The 18,480-nt window shown below is 39.8% G+C and overlaps 1 long non-coding RNA gene across 1 annotated transcript in view; it reads right to left on the bottom strand.

The window, feature by feature from the left end:
• Nucleotides 1-7,908: 7,908 nt before the first annotated feature.
• Nucleotides 7,909-18,480, bottom strand: part of LOC139178684 (uncharacterized) — a 358,504-nt gene continuing 347,932 nt past the window's right edge. Inside the window, exon 10 of the long non-coding RNA XR_011563122.1 lies at nt 7,909-18,480. This exon is cut by the window's right edge and continues 24,999 nt beyond it. This is a non-coding gene — a long non-coding RNA (uncharacterized lncRNA).

Genomic DNA, 18,480 nt, shown 5'->3' with positions numbered 1-18,480 from the left:
ATATATTGTATCTCGATGTATGTACATATTGCATGTGTATGTTGATCAAGAGACTGATTTTAAGGAATTGGCTTACATGTTTGCAGAAGCTGGCAAATCCAAAAGTCTATAGAGTAGTATGTGTTCAGTTGTGTCCAACTCTTTGCAACCCCATGAACTGTAGCCTGCCAGGCTCCTCTCTCCATGGGATTTTCCAGCAAGAATACTGGAGTGGGTTCCTTCTCCAGGGGTAGGGTAGAATAGCAGGCTAGAGATCCAGAGAAATGTTACAGGTACAGTCCAAAGGCAGTCTGCTGGCAGAATTCCTCCTTCCTGGACGAGGTCAGTCTTTCTCTATTGAGGCCTTTAAATGTTTCGATGAGATTCCCCCGCTTTGTGAATAATATGCTTTACTCAAGGTCTATTGATATAAATATTAATCTCATCAAAAATACTTTCACATCTAGAATAATGTTTGACCAAATAATTTGGGCACCAGGCTTAGCCAAATTGACATATAGAATAAGCCACCACACACAATAATGAGAATATGGTGCCTTGGGGATGCCACTTTGGCAAGTACTTTTAATGTATTAATTTAGTTTTTCCTTCAACACAATCCTTTGAGGTAGGTACTGTTATTATGTCCATTGTACGAATGAGAATACTTGAACACAGAGAGGCTGTATAACCTGCCCAAGGTCAAAAAGCCAGGAATCCCAGCTCTTAATGACTGTGCTAGACACTAGTCACTTGGGAACAGAGCCGCATGGGTGTGGCACCTGCCATACCTAGCACAAGGCTATGCGAATATTTGTTCAATGGATATCCAAACGGTTCCCTCATCTAACCTCGTGGATTGCTTTAGGCAATCAGATATTTTCTCTGAATTGATAGAAAGTGAAAATGAAAGCTGCTCAGTCGTGTCCGACTCTTTGTGACCCCATGGACTATCCAGTCCATGGAATTCTCTAGGCCAGAATACTGGCGTGGGTAGCCTTTCCCTTCTCCAGGGGATCTTCCCAACCCAGGGATCAAACCCAGGTTTCCCACTTGGCAGGCAGATTCTTTACCGACGGAGCTATGAGGGAAGCCCCTGAACTGATCAGCTATTTTGCCTTTGGTTTTGTCTTGTGGATGAAACCTCAAAATGATATATTCTTTCATGCCTGAGATAAATTCCAGCAATTAGTGACAATGTGCTGATTTAATGAATTTAAATATGCATAGTAAGTGAACTCATATGTACATATAGACTTTCAAGGAGACCATACAAGTTTTCAGGTTGACTTGCATATGCCAAGGAAAGGGCCCAGGTAGGGAGAAAATCTGGAATTACTGAAAAGTATTTACCCATCAGTATAAAATTTTTGCTCAAGCACTCCTAATATATGTATATTTATTTATAAATTACATCACATGCTATTGCATTGATGGATAAAGACATTATAATCACCACAAAGAATGAACTTTAAAAGAATGATATAAGAAACAAATGTTAATGAAATTCTATCTTCTTTTTTCTCTTCTCACAACTCATTGGCTCACTATTTTGGTTTCAACTGATTTAAGAATCTCAGGTAATTAGAAATTTATCCATTTATACAACTTAGTAAGTAATGACTTGGCTCTTCCCACCAACTTCACATATCCAGTGAGATAACAGGGTTCAGCAGAAGAGAACGGAGAGAATTAGACAGGCACTGTGTGAAGACCTCCGACACTGCGTGGCACTTGTTTTTGTGACAAGAGATGCACTATTGCATGGATGTTAAAAGTACAGACTCTAGAGGCAGGCGCTTGAGTGCAAATCTCAGTTCAACCTAGCTGTGATGGAATTTATGGAATTGTTTTGTGGAGCAAAGTAATTAAAAAAAAGAAAAAGTAACATCATGGTTTGTAGTAAGCACTATATAAATGTTACTGGGCTTGGTTACAAAGGCCCAGTAAGCATTAACTGTAAAAACCAATCTAATGACATATGCTGAGGTCATTAGGCTTCCACCCCTATTACTTTGTTCACCCAAAATGCCATACAATAAATGTTTAGAATGATGACTTTGAAATACCACTCCAGAATTACGTTGTCTGTGTACCCATCACAATTTTTTTTATATCTGAGTAGCACCTGTAATATTATTTACTTAGTATTTGTCTTTAAATATAGTTGGGCCTAAAACCTAGGACTACTTCATTATTTTTGAGAGCAGTAAAATCACATTTTGCGATCAGTTCAGTTCAGATCAGTCGCTCAGTCGTGTCCAACTCTTTGCAATCTCATGAATGGCAACACGCCAGGCCTCCCTGTCCATCACCAACACCCAGAGTTCACTCAAACTCATGTCCATCGAGTCAGTGATGCCATCCAGTCACCTCATCCTCTGTCATTCCCTTCTCCTCCTGTCCGCAATCCCTCCCAGCATCAGTCTTTACCAATGAGTCAGCTCTTCGCATGAGGTAACCAAAGTATTGAAGTTTCAGCTTTAGCATCAGTCCTTACAATGAACACCCAGGACTGATTTCCTTTAGAATGGACTGGTTGGATCTCCTTACAGTCCAAGGGACTCTCAAGAGTCTTCTCCAACACCACAGTTCAAAAGCATCAATTCTTCAGCGCTCAGCCTTCTTCACAGTCCAACTCTCACATCCATACATGACCACTGGAAAAACCATAGCCTTGACTAGATGGACCTTTGTTGGCAAAGTAATGCCTCTGCTTTTCAATATGCTATCTAGGTTGGTCATAACTTTCCTTCCAAGGAGTAAGCGTCTTTTAATTTCATGGCTACAGTCACCATCTGCAGTGATTTTGGAGTCCAGAAAAAATAAAGTCTGACACTGTTTCCACTGTTTCCCCATCTATTTGCCATGAAGTGATGGGACCAGATGCCATGATCTTAGTTTTCTGAATGTTGAGCTTTAAGCCAACTTTTTCACTCTCCTCTTTCACTTTCATCAAAAGGCTTTTGAGTTCCTCTTCACTTTCTGCCATAAGGGTGGTGTCATCTGCATATCTGAGGTTATTGATATTTCTCCCGGCAATCTTGATTCCAGCTTGTGCTTCTTCCAGCCCAGCATTTCTCATGATGTACTCTGCATAGAAGTTAAATAAGCAGGGTGACAATATACAACCTTGACGTACTCCTTTTCCTATTTGGAACCCATCTGTTTTTCCATGTCCAGTTCTAACTGTTGCTTCCTGACGCGCATATAGGTTTTTCTAGAGGCAGGTCTGGTGGTCTGGTATTCCCATCCCTTTCAGAATTGTCCACAGTTTATTGTGATCCACACAGTCAAAGGCTTTGGCATAGTCAATAAAGCAGAAATAGATGTTTTTCTGGAACTCTCTTGCTTTTTCGATGATCCAGCGGATGTTGGCAATTTGATCTCTGATTCATCTGCCTTTTCTAAAACCAGCTTGAATATCTGGAAGTTCACGGTTCACATATTGCTGAAGCCTGGCTTGGAGAATTTTGAGCATTACTTTACTAGCGTGTGAGATGAGTGCAATTGTGTGCTGGTTGGAGCATTCTTTGGCATTGCCTTTCTTTGGGACTGGAATGAAAACTGACCTTTTGCAGTCCTGTGGCCACTGCTGAGTTTTCCAAATTTGCTGACATATTGAGTGCAACACTTTCACAGCATCATCTTTCAGGATTTGAAATAGCTCAACTGGAATTCCATCACCTCAACTAGCTTTGTTAGTAGTGATGCTTTCTAAGGCCCACTTGACTTCATATTCTAGGATGTCTGGCTCTAGGTAAGTGATCACACCATCGTTATTATGTTGGTCTTGAAGATCTTTTTTTGTACAGTTCTTCTGTGTATTCTTGCCATCTCTTCTTAATATCTTCTGCTTCTGTTAGGTCCATACCATTTCTGTCCTTTATTGAGCCCATCTTTGATGAAATGTCCCCTTGGTATCTCTGATTTTATTGAAGAGATCTCTAGTCTTTCCCATTATGTTGTTTTCCTCTATTTCTTTGCATTGATCACTGAGGAAGGCTTTCTTATCTCTCCTTGCTATTCTTTGGAACTCTGCATTCAGATGTTTACATCTTTCCTTTTCTCCTTTGCTTTTCATTCTCTTCTTTTCACTGCTATTTGTAAGTCCTCCCCAGACAGCCATTTTGGTTGTTTGCATTTCTTTTCCATGGGGATGGTCTTGATCCCTGTCTCCTGTACAATGTCACGAATCTCATTCCATAGTTCATCAGGCACTCTATCAGATTAGTAACTTAAATCTATTTCTCACTTCCACTGTATAATCATAAGGGATTTGATTTGGGTCAAACCTGAATGGTCTAGTGGTTTTCCCTACTTTCTTCAATTTAAGTCTGATTTTGGCAATAAGGAATTCATGATCTGAGCCACAGTCAACTCCTGGTCTTGTTTTTGCTGACTGTACAGACCTTCTCCATCTTTGGCAGCAAAGGATATACTCAATCTGATTTCGGTGTTGACCATCTGGTGATGTCCATGTGTAGAGTCTTCTCTTGCATTGCTGGAAGAGGGTGTTTGCTATGACCAGTGCGTTCTCTTGGCAAAACTCTATTAGCCTTTGCCCTGCTTCATTCTGTACTCCAGAGCCAAATTTGCCTGTTACCCCAGGTGTTTCTTGACTTCCTACTTTTGTATTCCAGTCCCCTATAATGAAAAGGACATCTTTTTTGGGTGTTAGTTCTAAAAGGTCTTGTAGGTCTTCATAGAACTGTTCAACTTCAGCTTCTTCAGCGTTACTGGTTGGGGCATAGGCTTGGATTACCGTGATGATGAATGGTTTGCCTTGGAAATGAACAGAGATCATTCTGTCATTTTTGAGATTGCATCCAAGTACTGCATTTTGGACTCTGTTGTTGACCATGATGGCTACTCCATTTCTTCTAAGGGATTCCTGCCCACAGTAGTAGATATAATGGTCATTTGAGTTAAATTCACCCATTACAGTCCATTTTAGTTCACTGATTCCTAGAATGTCTACGTTCACTCTTGCCATCTCCTGTTTGACCACTTCCAATTTGCCTTGATTCATGGACATAATATTCCAGGTTCCTATGCAATATTGCTCTTTACAGCATTGGACCTTGCTTCTATCACCAGTCACATCCACAACTGGATATTGTTTTTGCTTTGGGTCCATCCCTTCATTCTTTCTGGAGTTATTTCTCCACTGATCTCCAGTAGCATATTGGGCACCTACCGACCTGGGGAGTTCCTCTTTCAGTATCCTATCATTTTGCCTTTTCATACTGTTCATACATTTTGCCTTTTCATACTGAACCCAACTTGCCTTGGGTTCTCAAGGCAAGAACATGACAATACCCACGTAATCATTAAACCATTCTCCTTACCATAATAAATACTGTGTTACACAAGTTATGACTGCTCCAGTTATATCAACTCTACTTAATGAGATCAAAGAATAAAAGAACATATGGTGGATATTAAATTAGGTTTCCTTCAAAACATCCTAGTTCTTTAGAAGTTTAGCAAATTGCGATTCTAATCTTTTTATTTTTTTGGTACTTGATTGTCATTTTCTTTTGGATGAGAAGAATTTCAGTTTCTTTCATTCTTCTTCTTTGGTTCACCTCATAATTATTAGATTTTCTTTTAAATAAATAAGACCCATAAAAACTTTGATCACTGTTATCATGGGCATTATAAAAGTACCAAGTTAAATTAACAAGACTTCCCCATGCATGCATACAAGATACAGATTAAAACAAGAGCCAAGCCTATTAAAAAAAATTCAGCAATAGTGAAATCAAACCTCTCACTATCAAAAGTGTTGAGTTTCTACCTTGAAGCTGACCATAAATAATGTCCTAGGCAAACATGTTACAATGAATCAGACCCTTTGATCTTCCTGCAGTTCATCATCTTTTGCTCTGGAAATAGACTCTTATCTAAATCAGAATGACAGCAGATTTCTTCGAAACACTTTGAACCCAACTGCTAACATGTTGAAAAGTATAAGATAATTAGATGCTTTCAGTTCAAAATGGAAAATATATTTGTTGCTTGAAAATAATATAAATGCTTGAGCAAATTAAAAGTCATTTCCTTAATCTACATTTAAGGGTCCCATTTGAGTCCTCAACTCTGTCATTATTACCATAACTACTAGAAAACAAATCATTTGAGCCAGATTCTTGCTTTCAGTTGGTCTTGCTCTCAATCTACATGACAAAATGAAATGTGATCTCTTTTAAGAAAATGTGGAACTAAATGGGGCATTCTTTAATGAAACGCATTGACATGGGTCAGGATTTCTCAGTCCTGGCACCACTGATATTTGGGGCTGGGTAAGCCTTTGTTGTGAGGACTGTCTGTGCGTTATGGGCTGTTTAACAGCATCCATGGCCTCTATCCACTAGCTGCAAGCAGCACCTTCCCCAGTTGTGACAACCAAAAATGTCTCCAGACACTGACAACATACCCTAGGGCAGGGGTCCCCAATCTCCGGGATTTAATACTTGATTATCTGAGGTGGAGCTGATGTAAAAATAATAGAAATAAAGTACACAATAAATGTAATACTCTTGAATCATCCTCAAACCATCCCTACCCCTGTTCCATGGGAAAACTGTCTTCTACGGAAATGATCCCTGGTGTCAAAAAGGTTGGGGACTGCTGTGCCGGGGCAATCCTTCCCCTTACAAAGTTAAAACCACTAACAGGTCAACAAGAAGGCTTTGCTATTGCTCTTTTGAATGTCAATGCTGTGTTTGTGGGGAGAAGTTGATTTCTTTACATGAGATTTGTGTGTGTGTGTGGCTATATTATAAGATTTAAACTATAAATAACAGAAGTAATTGAGAAGATTGAACATTTATTACTCAAAGCCATATAAATTCAATGATAAATAATGGTTCTCTAAAACTATGAGAAGTCTTTTTCAAAGTCATTAGTTCTAATCATAAATGAATTTAGCAGCATTTCTTTAAATTTTTGCACCTTTGTAATGAACTCTGATAAATTCATGGAACTGCATGTTAAATAAAGAGATAGAAAGGTCTAATTTGCTGCTTCATTAAGCTAGCTTATTTCAAGACATTCCGCATATTGCTTTGAATTTCATATTTCTGAGCGGTGGAGACAATGATTGTATCCATCTTTAATGTAGTGTGGAAGACAATTAGGAGCTCAAATGGATTAAATCTCATTTCATCAGAGATACACACAGTGATTATTATTTTATTGCCAAATACTGTCAGCATTACATTTCTTCAACAGCTACTGTGGTACCTGACTCACATGCTTAAATTTGCATTAAACACTCTATGGTAACAACAGTAATTTGGACCGTGTTTTCTTTCATAGCATTATTCTATTCTTCACTCTGTGTATTCACCCAACACTAGTTATAAGGGGATAAAGTTTCACATGTGCTTGATATACTAGAAACAGCTGCAGCACTGAGGAATGGGCCCAGCACTGGGCTCAGAAACATGCGCTGTAGTCCTAAGGCTGCCTCTTTCAATATAGGCGGCCTTAGGAAGGTCACTTCACCTAAACCAGAACTAAAAAAGAGATCATTTTCTTTCATTGTTTTAAATATTCTTTGTTATAGTTTTCAAATTCTGAAAGTACTGCTTTTTGAAGAAATGAAATTATATAGCAAAACAATTATTCATCCCTCCATCTCTTTGACCACCCCTAGAGGCCATCTCTCTTTAAATAACTAATATTAATCATTTCCTATATATCCATCTGTATTTTTTACCAACCTCCTCTTAACACCTACAAGCAATTTTTTAAAATTTACTTATTTTAATTAGAGGCTAATTACTTTACAATATTGTATTGGTTTTGCCACACATCAACATGAATCTGCCACGGGTGTACACGCGTTCCCAATCCTGAACCCCCTTCCCACCTCCCTCCCCATACCATCCCTCTGGGTCATCCCAGTGCACCAGCCCCAAGCATCCTGTATCCTGCATCAAACCTGGACTGCCGATTCATTTCTTATATGATATTATACATGTTTCAATGCCATTCCCAAATCATCGCCCCCCTCCCTCTCCCACAGAGTCCAAAAGACTGTTCTACCCAAATATAGTATATTTCTTTTTTTAAGTTAAAAAATGGGATTATATTATACAAATTTTTCTTCAGCTTGCTTTTATGAATAATTTTAAGACACTTAATGTTGTTTAGATTTAAAATAGTTACATAAAAATGATATACATTAGAATGAGTAAACAAAAAGTTCCTACTGTATAGCACAGGAAACTATATTCAATATCCTGTGGTTAATCATAATGGAAAAGAATATGAAAAAGAATGTATATATATGTATAACTGAGTCATTCTGTTGCACATCAGTAATTAATACAACATTGTAATTCAACTACACTTTAATAAAAAATGAATAATATAGCTGCATAATATTTTTACTATAGATATGAATATTTATTCAACCATTTCCCTCCAGATAGACCCCACCTTGTTTCCAGTCCAAACTCTGATGCGATCAATGCCATACAGCCTGAGGCTATAGATGCTTTCCTGCAACTGGAAATGGGAAAGTAGATGTCTCACCCAGATTGACTAACTTTTTTGTGATATGGTTGGCAAAACTGAAAGTTGAGAGTTTCAACGTCTATCTTCCTTCCGTCACACATTCCTACAAGGATGGGCTGAACCAGCATATGCAAAGGACATCGTGGTTCTAGAACCTAGAGGGCCCTCAAGAAAAACTCGCCTCAAGTCAAGCTGCAGTCTTTCAAAGGCACTTACTTTACCTGCATCATCTGATATGAAATTTGTATACTTGCAATAGGCTCCCCACCTCTTCAGCACGTTTTTCAGTAGGTATCACCACTTTTTTAGTAGCTAATTCATTGCTCCAGGGATTGGTATTTAGTTTACAAAGTGCCATAGCAAGTACCAGTGCAATGTAGTCCCTGAGAGCTGGGGTAGATAGATGTGAGCATGAGAGAGGAACAGAGAAATTGTGCACCCAGTAAATTCACTTGGTATGAAGTGAAAGTCACCCAGTAACATATTTACTAGAATGCAGGATTTGGAAACTGCTCATATGGTGAAAGAGTATTCTATACATGTAACACTTTACCTGGTAGCATAATCATATTTATTCTTTTAAAATATCTCAAACTGTGCAGTGCAACCTTTCTCCTGGAAATAGAAGGTCTTAAAAATACATTCATATTTATATCATATTCTTTGCTCAAACCACACTTGTATTTGTAAAGCAGGCAAGTGTCAAAGGACAGTGATTATTTCAGATTTACAGGCTGCAAATGTGCACATGACATTCTAGTTCAAGGACTTGGGTCTAGACCAGAGGTTTTTAAACTGTAGTATGTGATCCACTGAGTTAAGAAGTGAAGTTGGAGATTAAGATTGGCATTTTAAAATGAAATAGAATAGATTAGAAAATGTCAGTTATAATAATAATGATAAAAATTGTTACATAAATATAAGTGTGTGTGTGCGTGCATATCTCAGTGTTGAATGTTGTTCTTACTATAGGTTGCTATCAAGGACATTTACAAGTCCCTGTTCTAGGGACACTTTGCTCATGAGAGCCATGGGCAGTCACCACTGTGTTGTCTGGTATCACTGCCTCTGTCTATGTGCCCTAAAGATATGACTGGATGAGCTTTCTTGCTTCTTCTTCTTTTATTCTCTCCAACATCTGTTCTTAGAAAATGGGGTTTGATTGGGTAAAGGCACAAGAAGTTGATACTAGAATTCCGGAAGCAGTCAGTGTTAGTGAGATAAAAGTTTGTTTGCTTGAAGGAGGCTTTGCTCTAAAGAAGTGGACCTGAAAGACCTCATTCTGGTTATCCAGGATGGAACAGGAATCCTGGGAGGGAGCCAGGGCATAGGGGAAGACAGTTGGATGCCAGCTGGTACTAATAAGAAGAAAGAAGGACCTCAAAGAGAGGAGGAACTCCCGGAGTCCGTTAGGACATGACTTAGTCGATAAAATAATACTTTGCTCCATCTCCTGGGTTCATTGAAAACCTTTCTTTCTGGTTCTTTGAGGATTCAATAAATATTTACTGAGTACTTTCTATGTGCCAGGTTCTTCTCCCTGGGAAGACAGCAGCAACCAAAACAGACAAAGCCCCTACACTTGTGAAACCAACAGTCTAAGAGCGTGGGAGCGGAGAGGTAGTTATTCAACAAGTGACTAAAGTATGCAGAGTGTCAGATGGTGGTGGAGACCACAGAGAAAAACGAAGCAGGGAAGGGGATGGGGGCTGGAGATAAGAGGTGCAATTTTATAGAAAGCAGTCAGGAAAGAGAAAGTGACGATTTAAGATTTAAAGAAAATGTTGAAGCAAGTCATCCAGATCTCAAGGGAAGACCATTCCAGGCAGCTAAATGTCTGAGGTGCTTAAGAAACTTAAGGAGGCCTGGGTGACTGAGTAGAGGGTGGGAGGGGAGAGTAGAGAAGGCTGAGGTCAGAGGTGTATGCAGTGGGGGTGGGGGTGGGGGAGAGGTAGGGGAGGGCAGGGTCTACTTAAAGGCCTTGATCTGTAATTACCTGGACATTACAGGCCACTGTGAGACTTAGAGGCCATTGTGGGGACTTTGGATTGTGCTCCGAAAGAGATGAGATATTACAAAAGGCGACTGATTCATTGCATTCACATATTAAAAAAGATTACCCTGGCTACTGTGCAGTGGCAGTATCTACATGCTCCCTCCAACAACACAGGTATAAAAGGGGTAATATAGAACAATATGGATGTATGTCAAACAGAAATGCAAGTAGCAAAGACGTCCTGGTAATTACAAATCAAGATTCACTCTTCCCTTTCTTCTGCTAATTTAATAATGAACCAGACACAAGAAGTTGGGGTTCTTGGTGACCAACGATAGTAGCCTCAACTAAAAGTGGCCAGTTAAATTAGTGTAGATGGAGAGTCAAGTCAGCTCCTGCATTCACATTCTGGCTAAATTCAGAATATCTCCTGTGAACTCTGGTTGGCATAGCCATGCCTCGAGCCCTCACACTCATGCTCTCTGCACTGGGTCCTTTGCTTCTCTTGCTCATTTTCTGAAGCCAGGTCTCAGATCATGTCACTCCAACAATCCACACTGCTGACTATTGTCATCATCAACCCACAAGTCAACACTGTGATTTTCTGCTGCCAATTCATCTGACCCGCCATGGCCTTTCCCTCTGTGGACATTGGATTCCCTTTCTTGGTTCCTCCTTTCACAGAAAGGGAATGAAAACTACCCCCAAAACACCTACTAACACATTTCTGAGCAAGCTTTGTAGGCTGGGAGGGTTATAGTCTTTCTATTGAGCTTCTCTGGACCTTGCCCTGCTATAAGGATGAGGAGGGAATTAGACAAACACCCCAAATGTGGTATCCCTGACTCCTCTGCCTGATGGGGGAGGGGTACAATCAGCCCCAGATTATTCCAAGAGCATACACTCTGACTGCCTTTCTCCACTCTGGACTGTGTGCCGATGCTCCCATTCTGACATCCTGACTGTCCACAGATGGGAGACTGTTCTCTCCAGTTCGGGGCCTGGTCCCAATCTCCCTCAGCATAGGCATGTTGTCAGGAACCGTGACTGTGGCTGGCCCTGGTCCAGACTACCAGGTTATGGAACTTATTGTCATTCAATCAATTGCTCACAAAATGAGTATTTTGACCATAAAGTTTGGTACTTATAAATACTGAATTAGCTTCCCTCACATACAAATATTATCTTGCCCTCAGAAAGGCCTTTCTTTGTAAAATCCTGCTTTGTAAAACCTGCTGCTTTCAGACACTCAGATCTATCTGGTTCGCAGATGATCCGTTTCCGGGAGGCAGCTGGTATACATGGAATCCTGGCTCTAGTGAATGGGATTCTGTAGGTGTAATTGCTTACTTGCTCAGTTGCTTCAGTCGTGTCCGATTCTTTGCGACTCTATGGACTGATGGACTGTAGCCCTCCAGGCTCCTCCATCCATGGGGATTCTCCAGGCAAGAATACTGGAGTGGGTTGCCGTTTCCTTCTCCAGGGGGTTTTCCCAACCCCGGGATGGAACCTGTGTCTCTTATGCCTCCTGCATTGGAAGGCAGGTTCTTGGCGACTAGTGCCACCTGGGAAGCTAGGTGTAATGGGGAAGGCTAAAATAAATAAATAAAAACTGAGCTCTTGTGGCTTTCACACAATCTGCAGAGCAGAAATTCAGATGCCCTTCTTTGTGATATTCAATCACTGCAACACAACAAAAGTCATTGTGCATTGTAAATAATCAGAGGATTTTTATATTTTCCTCTCTCTCCCCCATGATCACTGTGCTTTCTGACAGAAAGACGTTTCTTTCCCAGTAGCAATAAAAGGGTGCTGGGGTGAGGAGTCCCTCAGCACCAATTAAATGAATGGTTTGGTTAGCCTCTAAGCCATGTCTGACTGTTTCCGATTCCATGGACTAGCTCGCCAGTCTCCTTTGTCCATGGGATTCTCCAGACAAGAATACTGGAGTGGGTTGCCATTTTCTTCTCCAGGAGATCTTCCCGATCCAGAGACTGAATCAAGATCTCCTGCATTTCAGGCTGATTCTTTACCAACTGAACCGCCAGGGACGCCCCAAGTAATTGAATACTGATTACTAATTAAAATAATTTTTTTCTTTTTATTGTTTGACTTTTCTAATCATTTTTAAAGAAAACTCTTTTTCTAACATACAGGAAAGTATCTACCTGCCCCTAGATATAATAACTCCTGATATTTTGCTATATTTGCTTCAGATGAAAATTTTCCCAAAGAAACAAAAATTACAGATTTAGTAGAAGTTTCTTTTACCCTCTTCTCCTTCCTTTCTCAGAGGTGCAATGAAGCAAATACTCTAATTTTTTCCCTTTTTTTCTTTTTAAATCTTCTACTACATTCAGTGTAAGCAATATAAAGCATAATTTGAAATGTTATTATGGAACATTTTAAAGATAAAGAAAATTAGAGAGAATGGCATAGGAACTCTGTTTGGGGTTTTTAAACATCTGAGTAAATGGTATCTTTTCCCCAAGTCCTTTTGCAGTTTGGTTTTCCATGCCTCACCACCTTACTGAGGTGTGGATTCAGGTGGACAGATGGAGATCTGTTTCATGCATTTTAATTGCTCTGGAAAATTCCACTCTAGGAATGCTGAAACTTACTTATCATCCCTCTGATGGTGGAATATTAGGTAAAGTTGTGCTTCTTGGATATTAGTGGGGTTGAACATTTTTTTCAGGATTCCTCTTCTTTGATGTACCTAAGCATTTCATTGACTGCTTTCAGACTGGGGTGCATATCTGCTTCCTGTGGATTCATTTGACAGGACTTTTTTCTTTTTACATATAGCAGTCACTGCGTCTTTCCTTTTGGCTGCACTGTGTCTTTCTCCAGTTGCGGTGAGCAGAGGCTACGCTCTAGTTGCAGGGTGAGGGCTTCTCATTGCCGGGGCTTCTCCTGTTGTGGAGCGCAGGCTCTTTGGGTGCCCAGGCTTCAGTAGTTGCTGTGTATGGGCTCAGTAGTTGCAGCTCACGGGCTCTAGAGTTTGGGCTCAGTAGTCGTGGTGCATGAGCTCAGTTGCCCTGGGGCAGGTAGGATCTTCCCGGACCAGAGATTCAATTGGGGTCCCTTGCATTGCAAGGTAGATTCTTAACCACTGGACTGCCAGGGAAGCCTGTTTGACTGGATCCTACTCATGAGAAAGCACTTAGTTCAGAAATGAGGCTAGGGACTGGAAATACAAAACAAATGAGGCACAGTCTGCCTCCCAGAGTACTTCTCAGTTTCATGGGGAAGAACAATGCATATACGAACACATGTCATACAATAAAGACAAAGTCTGAGGGACATGGGACCACAGAAGGGGGAGGTGTAGTATTCAAGACCCTTTCAGTTGAAAATAGTAGAAACGCAACCCAAATGTAACAAAGGAAATTTATTGACTCATGTCAATTGAAGATATGGCATGGCTGATCCAGGGCTTGTATAGAACTTCCTAGATTTCTCTTTTCTCATTCTCCTCTCATCTTTGCTTCTCTTTATGTGTTGGGCTGATTCTTTGTACACAAAGAGGCTCTCTCTAAGCCACAGTGTTGGGAAGTTGGGAGTGGTGGTGCGGAGGCTGTGGTAGGAAGATGACAGCTGGATTCCAAGGACTAATTGCTCACAGTTTGGAGAGAGAAAGAAATTAACTTGTGTTATCCTGGTGTGGAAAATTCATGGAAATGAGGCCAAGTGGAACAATGCGTATTATGAGTGCCCCAATGTAGTGATAGCATAATCCTGTAAGACATAGAACAGGATTATGGGAGTGTGTGTATATAGCAGCACTGTAGTTGCTAGCTTCACCACAATTACATGGAAAGGGGAGGAACTTTTCATCAGAACACTGAACAGATGGAAACAAGAGAGAAACATATACAACAGAGGATACTAGAAAAAGTCTCTAAGAGAGGTGCATTTTTGGCCCCATTTAGAGCCCATTGAGATGTTGATGCAGAAACACTGGGTTTGGATACAGGAGATTATGATAACAATACCCACAACGATATCTACAAGCTGTGTGATTCAGTTCAGTTCAGTTCAGTTCAGTTGCTCAGTCATTTCTGTCTTTGCAACCCCATGGACTGCAGCACACCTGGCCTTCCTGTCCATCACCAACTCTCAGAGTTTACTCAAACTCATGCCCATTGAGTTGGTGGTGGCATCCAACCATTTCATCCTCTGTTGTCCCCTTCTCCTCCTGCCCTCAGTCTTTCCCAGCATCAGGGTCTTTTCCAATAAGTCACTTCTTCGCATCAGGTGGCCAAAGTATTGGAGTTCCAGCTTCAGCATCAGTCCTTCCAATGAATATTCAGGACTGATTTCCTTTAGGATGGACTGGTTGGATCTCCTTGCAGTCCAAGGGACTCTCAAGAGTCTTCTCTAACACCACAGTTCAAAAGCATCAATTCTTCGGTGCTCAGCTTTCTTTATAGTTCAACTCTCACATCCACACATGACTACTGGAAAAACCATAGCTTTGACTAGATGGACCTTAACTAATTGTTAACCACTCTGATCTGATCCTGTTTCTTTATCTGTAAAATGAGGATGATTCCATCAACTTTCTACTGCTATGGTGATGATAAATAGTATACCTATCTACATATTTTCAGTGGATGTCTTCAAGTCGCCTCCCATAACGGGACATTGGACAATTCTACAGAGATCTTGGTGGTGCTAGAGTTGTAAGTCGTTATCCTTCTGCATTAACATTTAATCATTTATGTTAAGAATGATACTGAATGAAAATACTCTCAATACAATGTATATTTAATTGTTATTTCATTCTTGATACATTCCCACTGATACCTTTGGTAGTGATAGTCAATCTTTTTAATAAATACTCATCTTCAGTTGAGAGCAAGAGTGGATTCATTGGTTTCTAATACTATATTTTTTAAGGGACACATTTTTAAGCACTGGTAATTTTTTAAAGTCTTTCTCTGAGATCCTGGAACCTTGTTATTTTGAACTGGAATTAGAGAATGTTTGTGACATATTACAAACCATTTCCCCAAACAAGGATGCAAACAAATGTTTTACATTAAGGAGAAATATAAATGGGAAAGGGCTTTTTGAACAACAGGTAATGATATTTCAAGGACAATGTAGAACCATCCATTTCTGATACTCTCATTAGCATTCCTAGCAACAGGCATATACGTCTCTCAATTTCTGTGTAGTTCTGTTAATCTCTCTACACAATATTCAATTTTCTTACCACGATTCAGCTGATTTATTATTTCCCCTCTTGTCTTTTAACTGCTAAAGATGCAATGTAACCCCATAAATTTGTTTCAGTCTCTCAGCTTCCACACTCAAGGTTGTTAATGCCCCCCAAATATCCTTTGCTTACATCACTCCCTTAAATGTGCTCTTTCTTGCCCAATGAGTTGTTACATAATTACATGGCACCAGTAACAATGTCATCTTGTTTTTATAGTTTTATGATTAAGGATATAAAAATGAACTGAATTGAATAAAATGTTATAAGATATTTGCAAAATACAAGCGATTGCGGCCATAGTTTTCACATATTTTCCTAGTATATAGATTAAAAATGTGTTCTGATAAAAAAAAATCATTGTATTAATGTGTGACCTGATGATTATCTGTACATGGAGTACATCTTCTTTATAGAAGGGTTAAAATAATTATGAAAGATTTATTTTTGCCACCCTGCCCATTATAACCAAAAGTTTTTTATTGAATATTTACACTTAAAGTTACAGTGCTTGAGAAAGGAGAAAAACCTTTTAATGGGAACAGTTCCCATACCATACAATTCTCAACCTGACTACAGCTCTAAGAGTACTGGGGAGTAGTCAGGGTGACAACTGTGTCCCAATTTGCCAGGGACTAGAGGGTTCCTGGGGGATGGGAGTTTCAGTGCTGAAACTGGGGAAATCCTAGCCAACTGGGATGAACTGGTTCCCCAGCCCCATGAGGAGTCTGGCCTCAGTTCTTTATGCCTACCACTCTGCATCCATACTTTTCTCATGACTTCACTGTGGACAATATAAACCTTTTATTCCTTGACTTTAGGCTTGGCCAAGTGGCTTGTTTCGGCAAAAACATATGGGTCTAAATAACAGAAGGCTTGACGGGTCTTGTGTGTTTCTGTTTTCTCTCTTACATCTCTGCCACACAAATGCTCTGCACTAGACCTGTCAGCACACTAGCCCAAGGGGGATGAGAGACAAGCAGTGCAGAGCATCCCAGTTGACACAGAGACCTGCAGTGAGAAGCAGCAATACCCAGATGAGCCCAGTCAAGATCAGCAGAACACTGGCCAAATCACAGACATGTGAGTAGAAAATGCTTACTGTTATAATGTCACTAAGATTTTGTGCTTATCTATTGTACAGAATTACTGCAACAAAGCTAATTGATAGAGGTGGTCAACAAGTTTTTATTCAATACAGTAAATATTTATCAACCAACCACATGCTAGGTCCAGGGGCCACAATAACAAGCAAGATAGACAGAATTGCTATTTTCATAGAATATATGTTATTGCATTGGTCCTTGTGATCCTTTTGGGAAGGTCTGCAAAGCCAAAATTATCTTCATAATAATACTAAAACATTATTTGCCTTTTTTTCTATTTTAATGTACTGACATTGGCATGGATGATATGGACAACAGTGAGTGTAACTTGTAATCTCCTGATACAAATCAAGGTGGGGATGCTGAACTGCAGGAGGAGTCATTGTATTCACCAGCCTCATTCAGTTACAAACATGTCAGTTTCACTTATAGTCCTTGATGAAGTAATAAAAATTAGAGATTTGATTCAATTTCCACTCCTGGGGTTAACCTTTTTTTTCTTTTTATTTTTTATTGGGGTTAATCTTTTTAATCATCTGTATGACATCTTAAGATATACCCCTAAAGGGCTTCTGCCTACTATAATGGAGTAGTCAATATTTGACTGAAAACTGGTCACTGCTTTAGTTGTCAAAGTCAAATCTCTATCTCACAACACACTCAAAAGTATCTTCAAAATACAAAAACCTAATAGCACTAGGAGGAAATATGCAAGGACCCTGAACTAGGATACTTCTTTCTCAGCATTGCATGAAGACCAGAAAGCCCAAGGGACTTCAGTGTTCTCTTTTATATACTTCAGTATTGTTTTAATTTCTCTGAGGTTATTTTTATAATAAAAATAATTAGACTAACCCCACAAAAAAATAAAAAAAAAACAAGTCTCTGCCAGCATTCTTCACAAATTGCAACACAGGATTCATTGATGTCATATGAAGAACAAGCACGTTTTAAACAATTATTACACAACCGATCATGGTTTAACGGTAAATCTCTTCAGAAAACAAGTCTAGACAATCCAAGACTCTTTACACTATTCATCATGCAAAGTCAGCACTGGATCCCCTTGAGAGTGACGGACCATTATATAAATTATGTAATTTCCCTGGATGTTCCAGAAAGTGAGGAACTTTAAAAAAGCTCATGACAGTTTACTAAAACATAAATCAGAGAGGGTAAACACAATTTTATGATGTTCTCATTGCAATAGTCAATTGTTAACAGCTTCCCTTAATCTTTTTCAGGCCTAAAGCATCTTCTTCCTGGGGTATGGCGCCAAACCCTATAGCTTCAAATTAATTCTTATTATAGAGCCGTGCAATGATTACTTTTTAAGTGGCAGCCCACAGAAATGGGAAGGATATGAGTCAGGTTCCTAGTTTTTCACAAGGCTTGTGTTAGCACATACCATGCCCTTAGAAAAAGACACCCCTCCTCTGAGGAGATAACAAATTGGAAAAAAACAAATTAGAAAAAGATTCCTCCTCTGAGTGGAAGAGTTAGAAAGAGACAACCCTTTCTCTGGGTGGATTCAGCAAAGCATTAGCTGCGTTTCCACCACCCTTAGCTCCCACGGCCGAAAATCTTTGGAGGGTACAACCTGGCTAGCTGTGTCCTACTGTACCACATCTTCACAAAGT

The sequence above is a fragment of the Bos indicus genome, chromosome 22, assembly GCF_029378745.1.
Source record: "Bos indicus isolate NIAB-ARS_2022 breed Sahiwal x Tharparkar chromosome 22, NIAB-ARS_B.indTharparkar_mat_pri_1.0, whole genome shotgun sequence".
Taxonomy (NCBI): domain Eukaryota; kingdom Metazoa; phylum Chordata; class Mammalia; order Artiodactyla; family Bovidae; genus Bos; species Bos indicus.
Note: the sequence above shows the minus strand (reverse complement) of the source record. Positions and strands in the feature narration are given on the sequence as shown.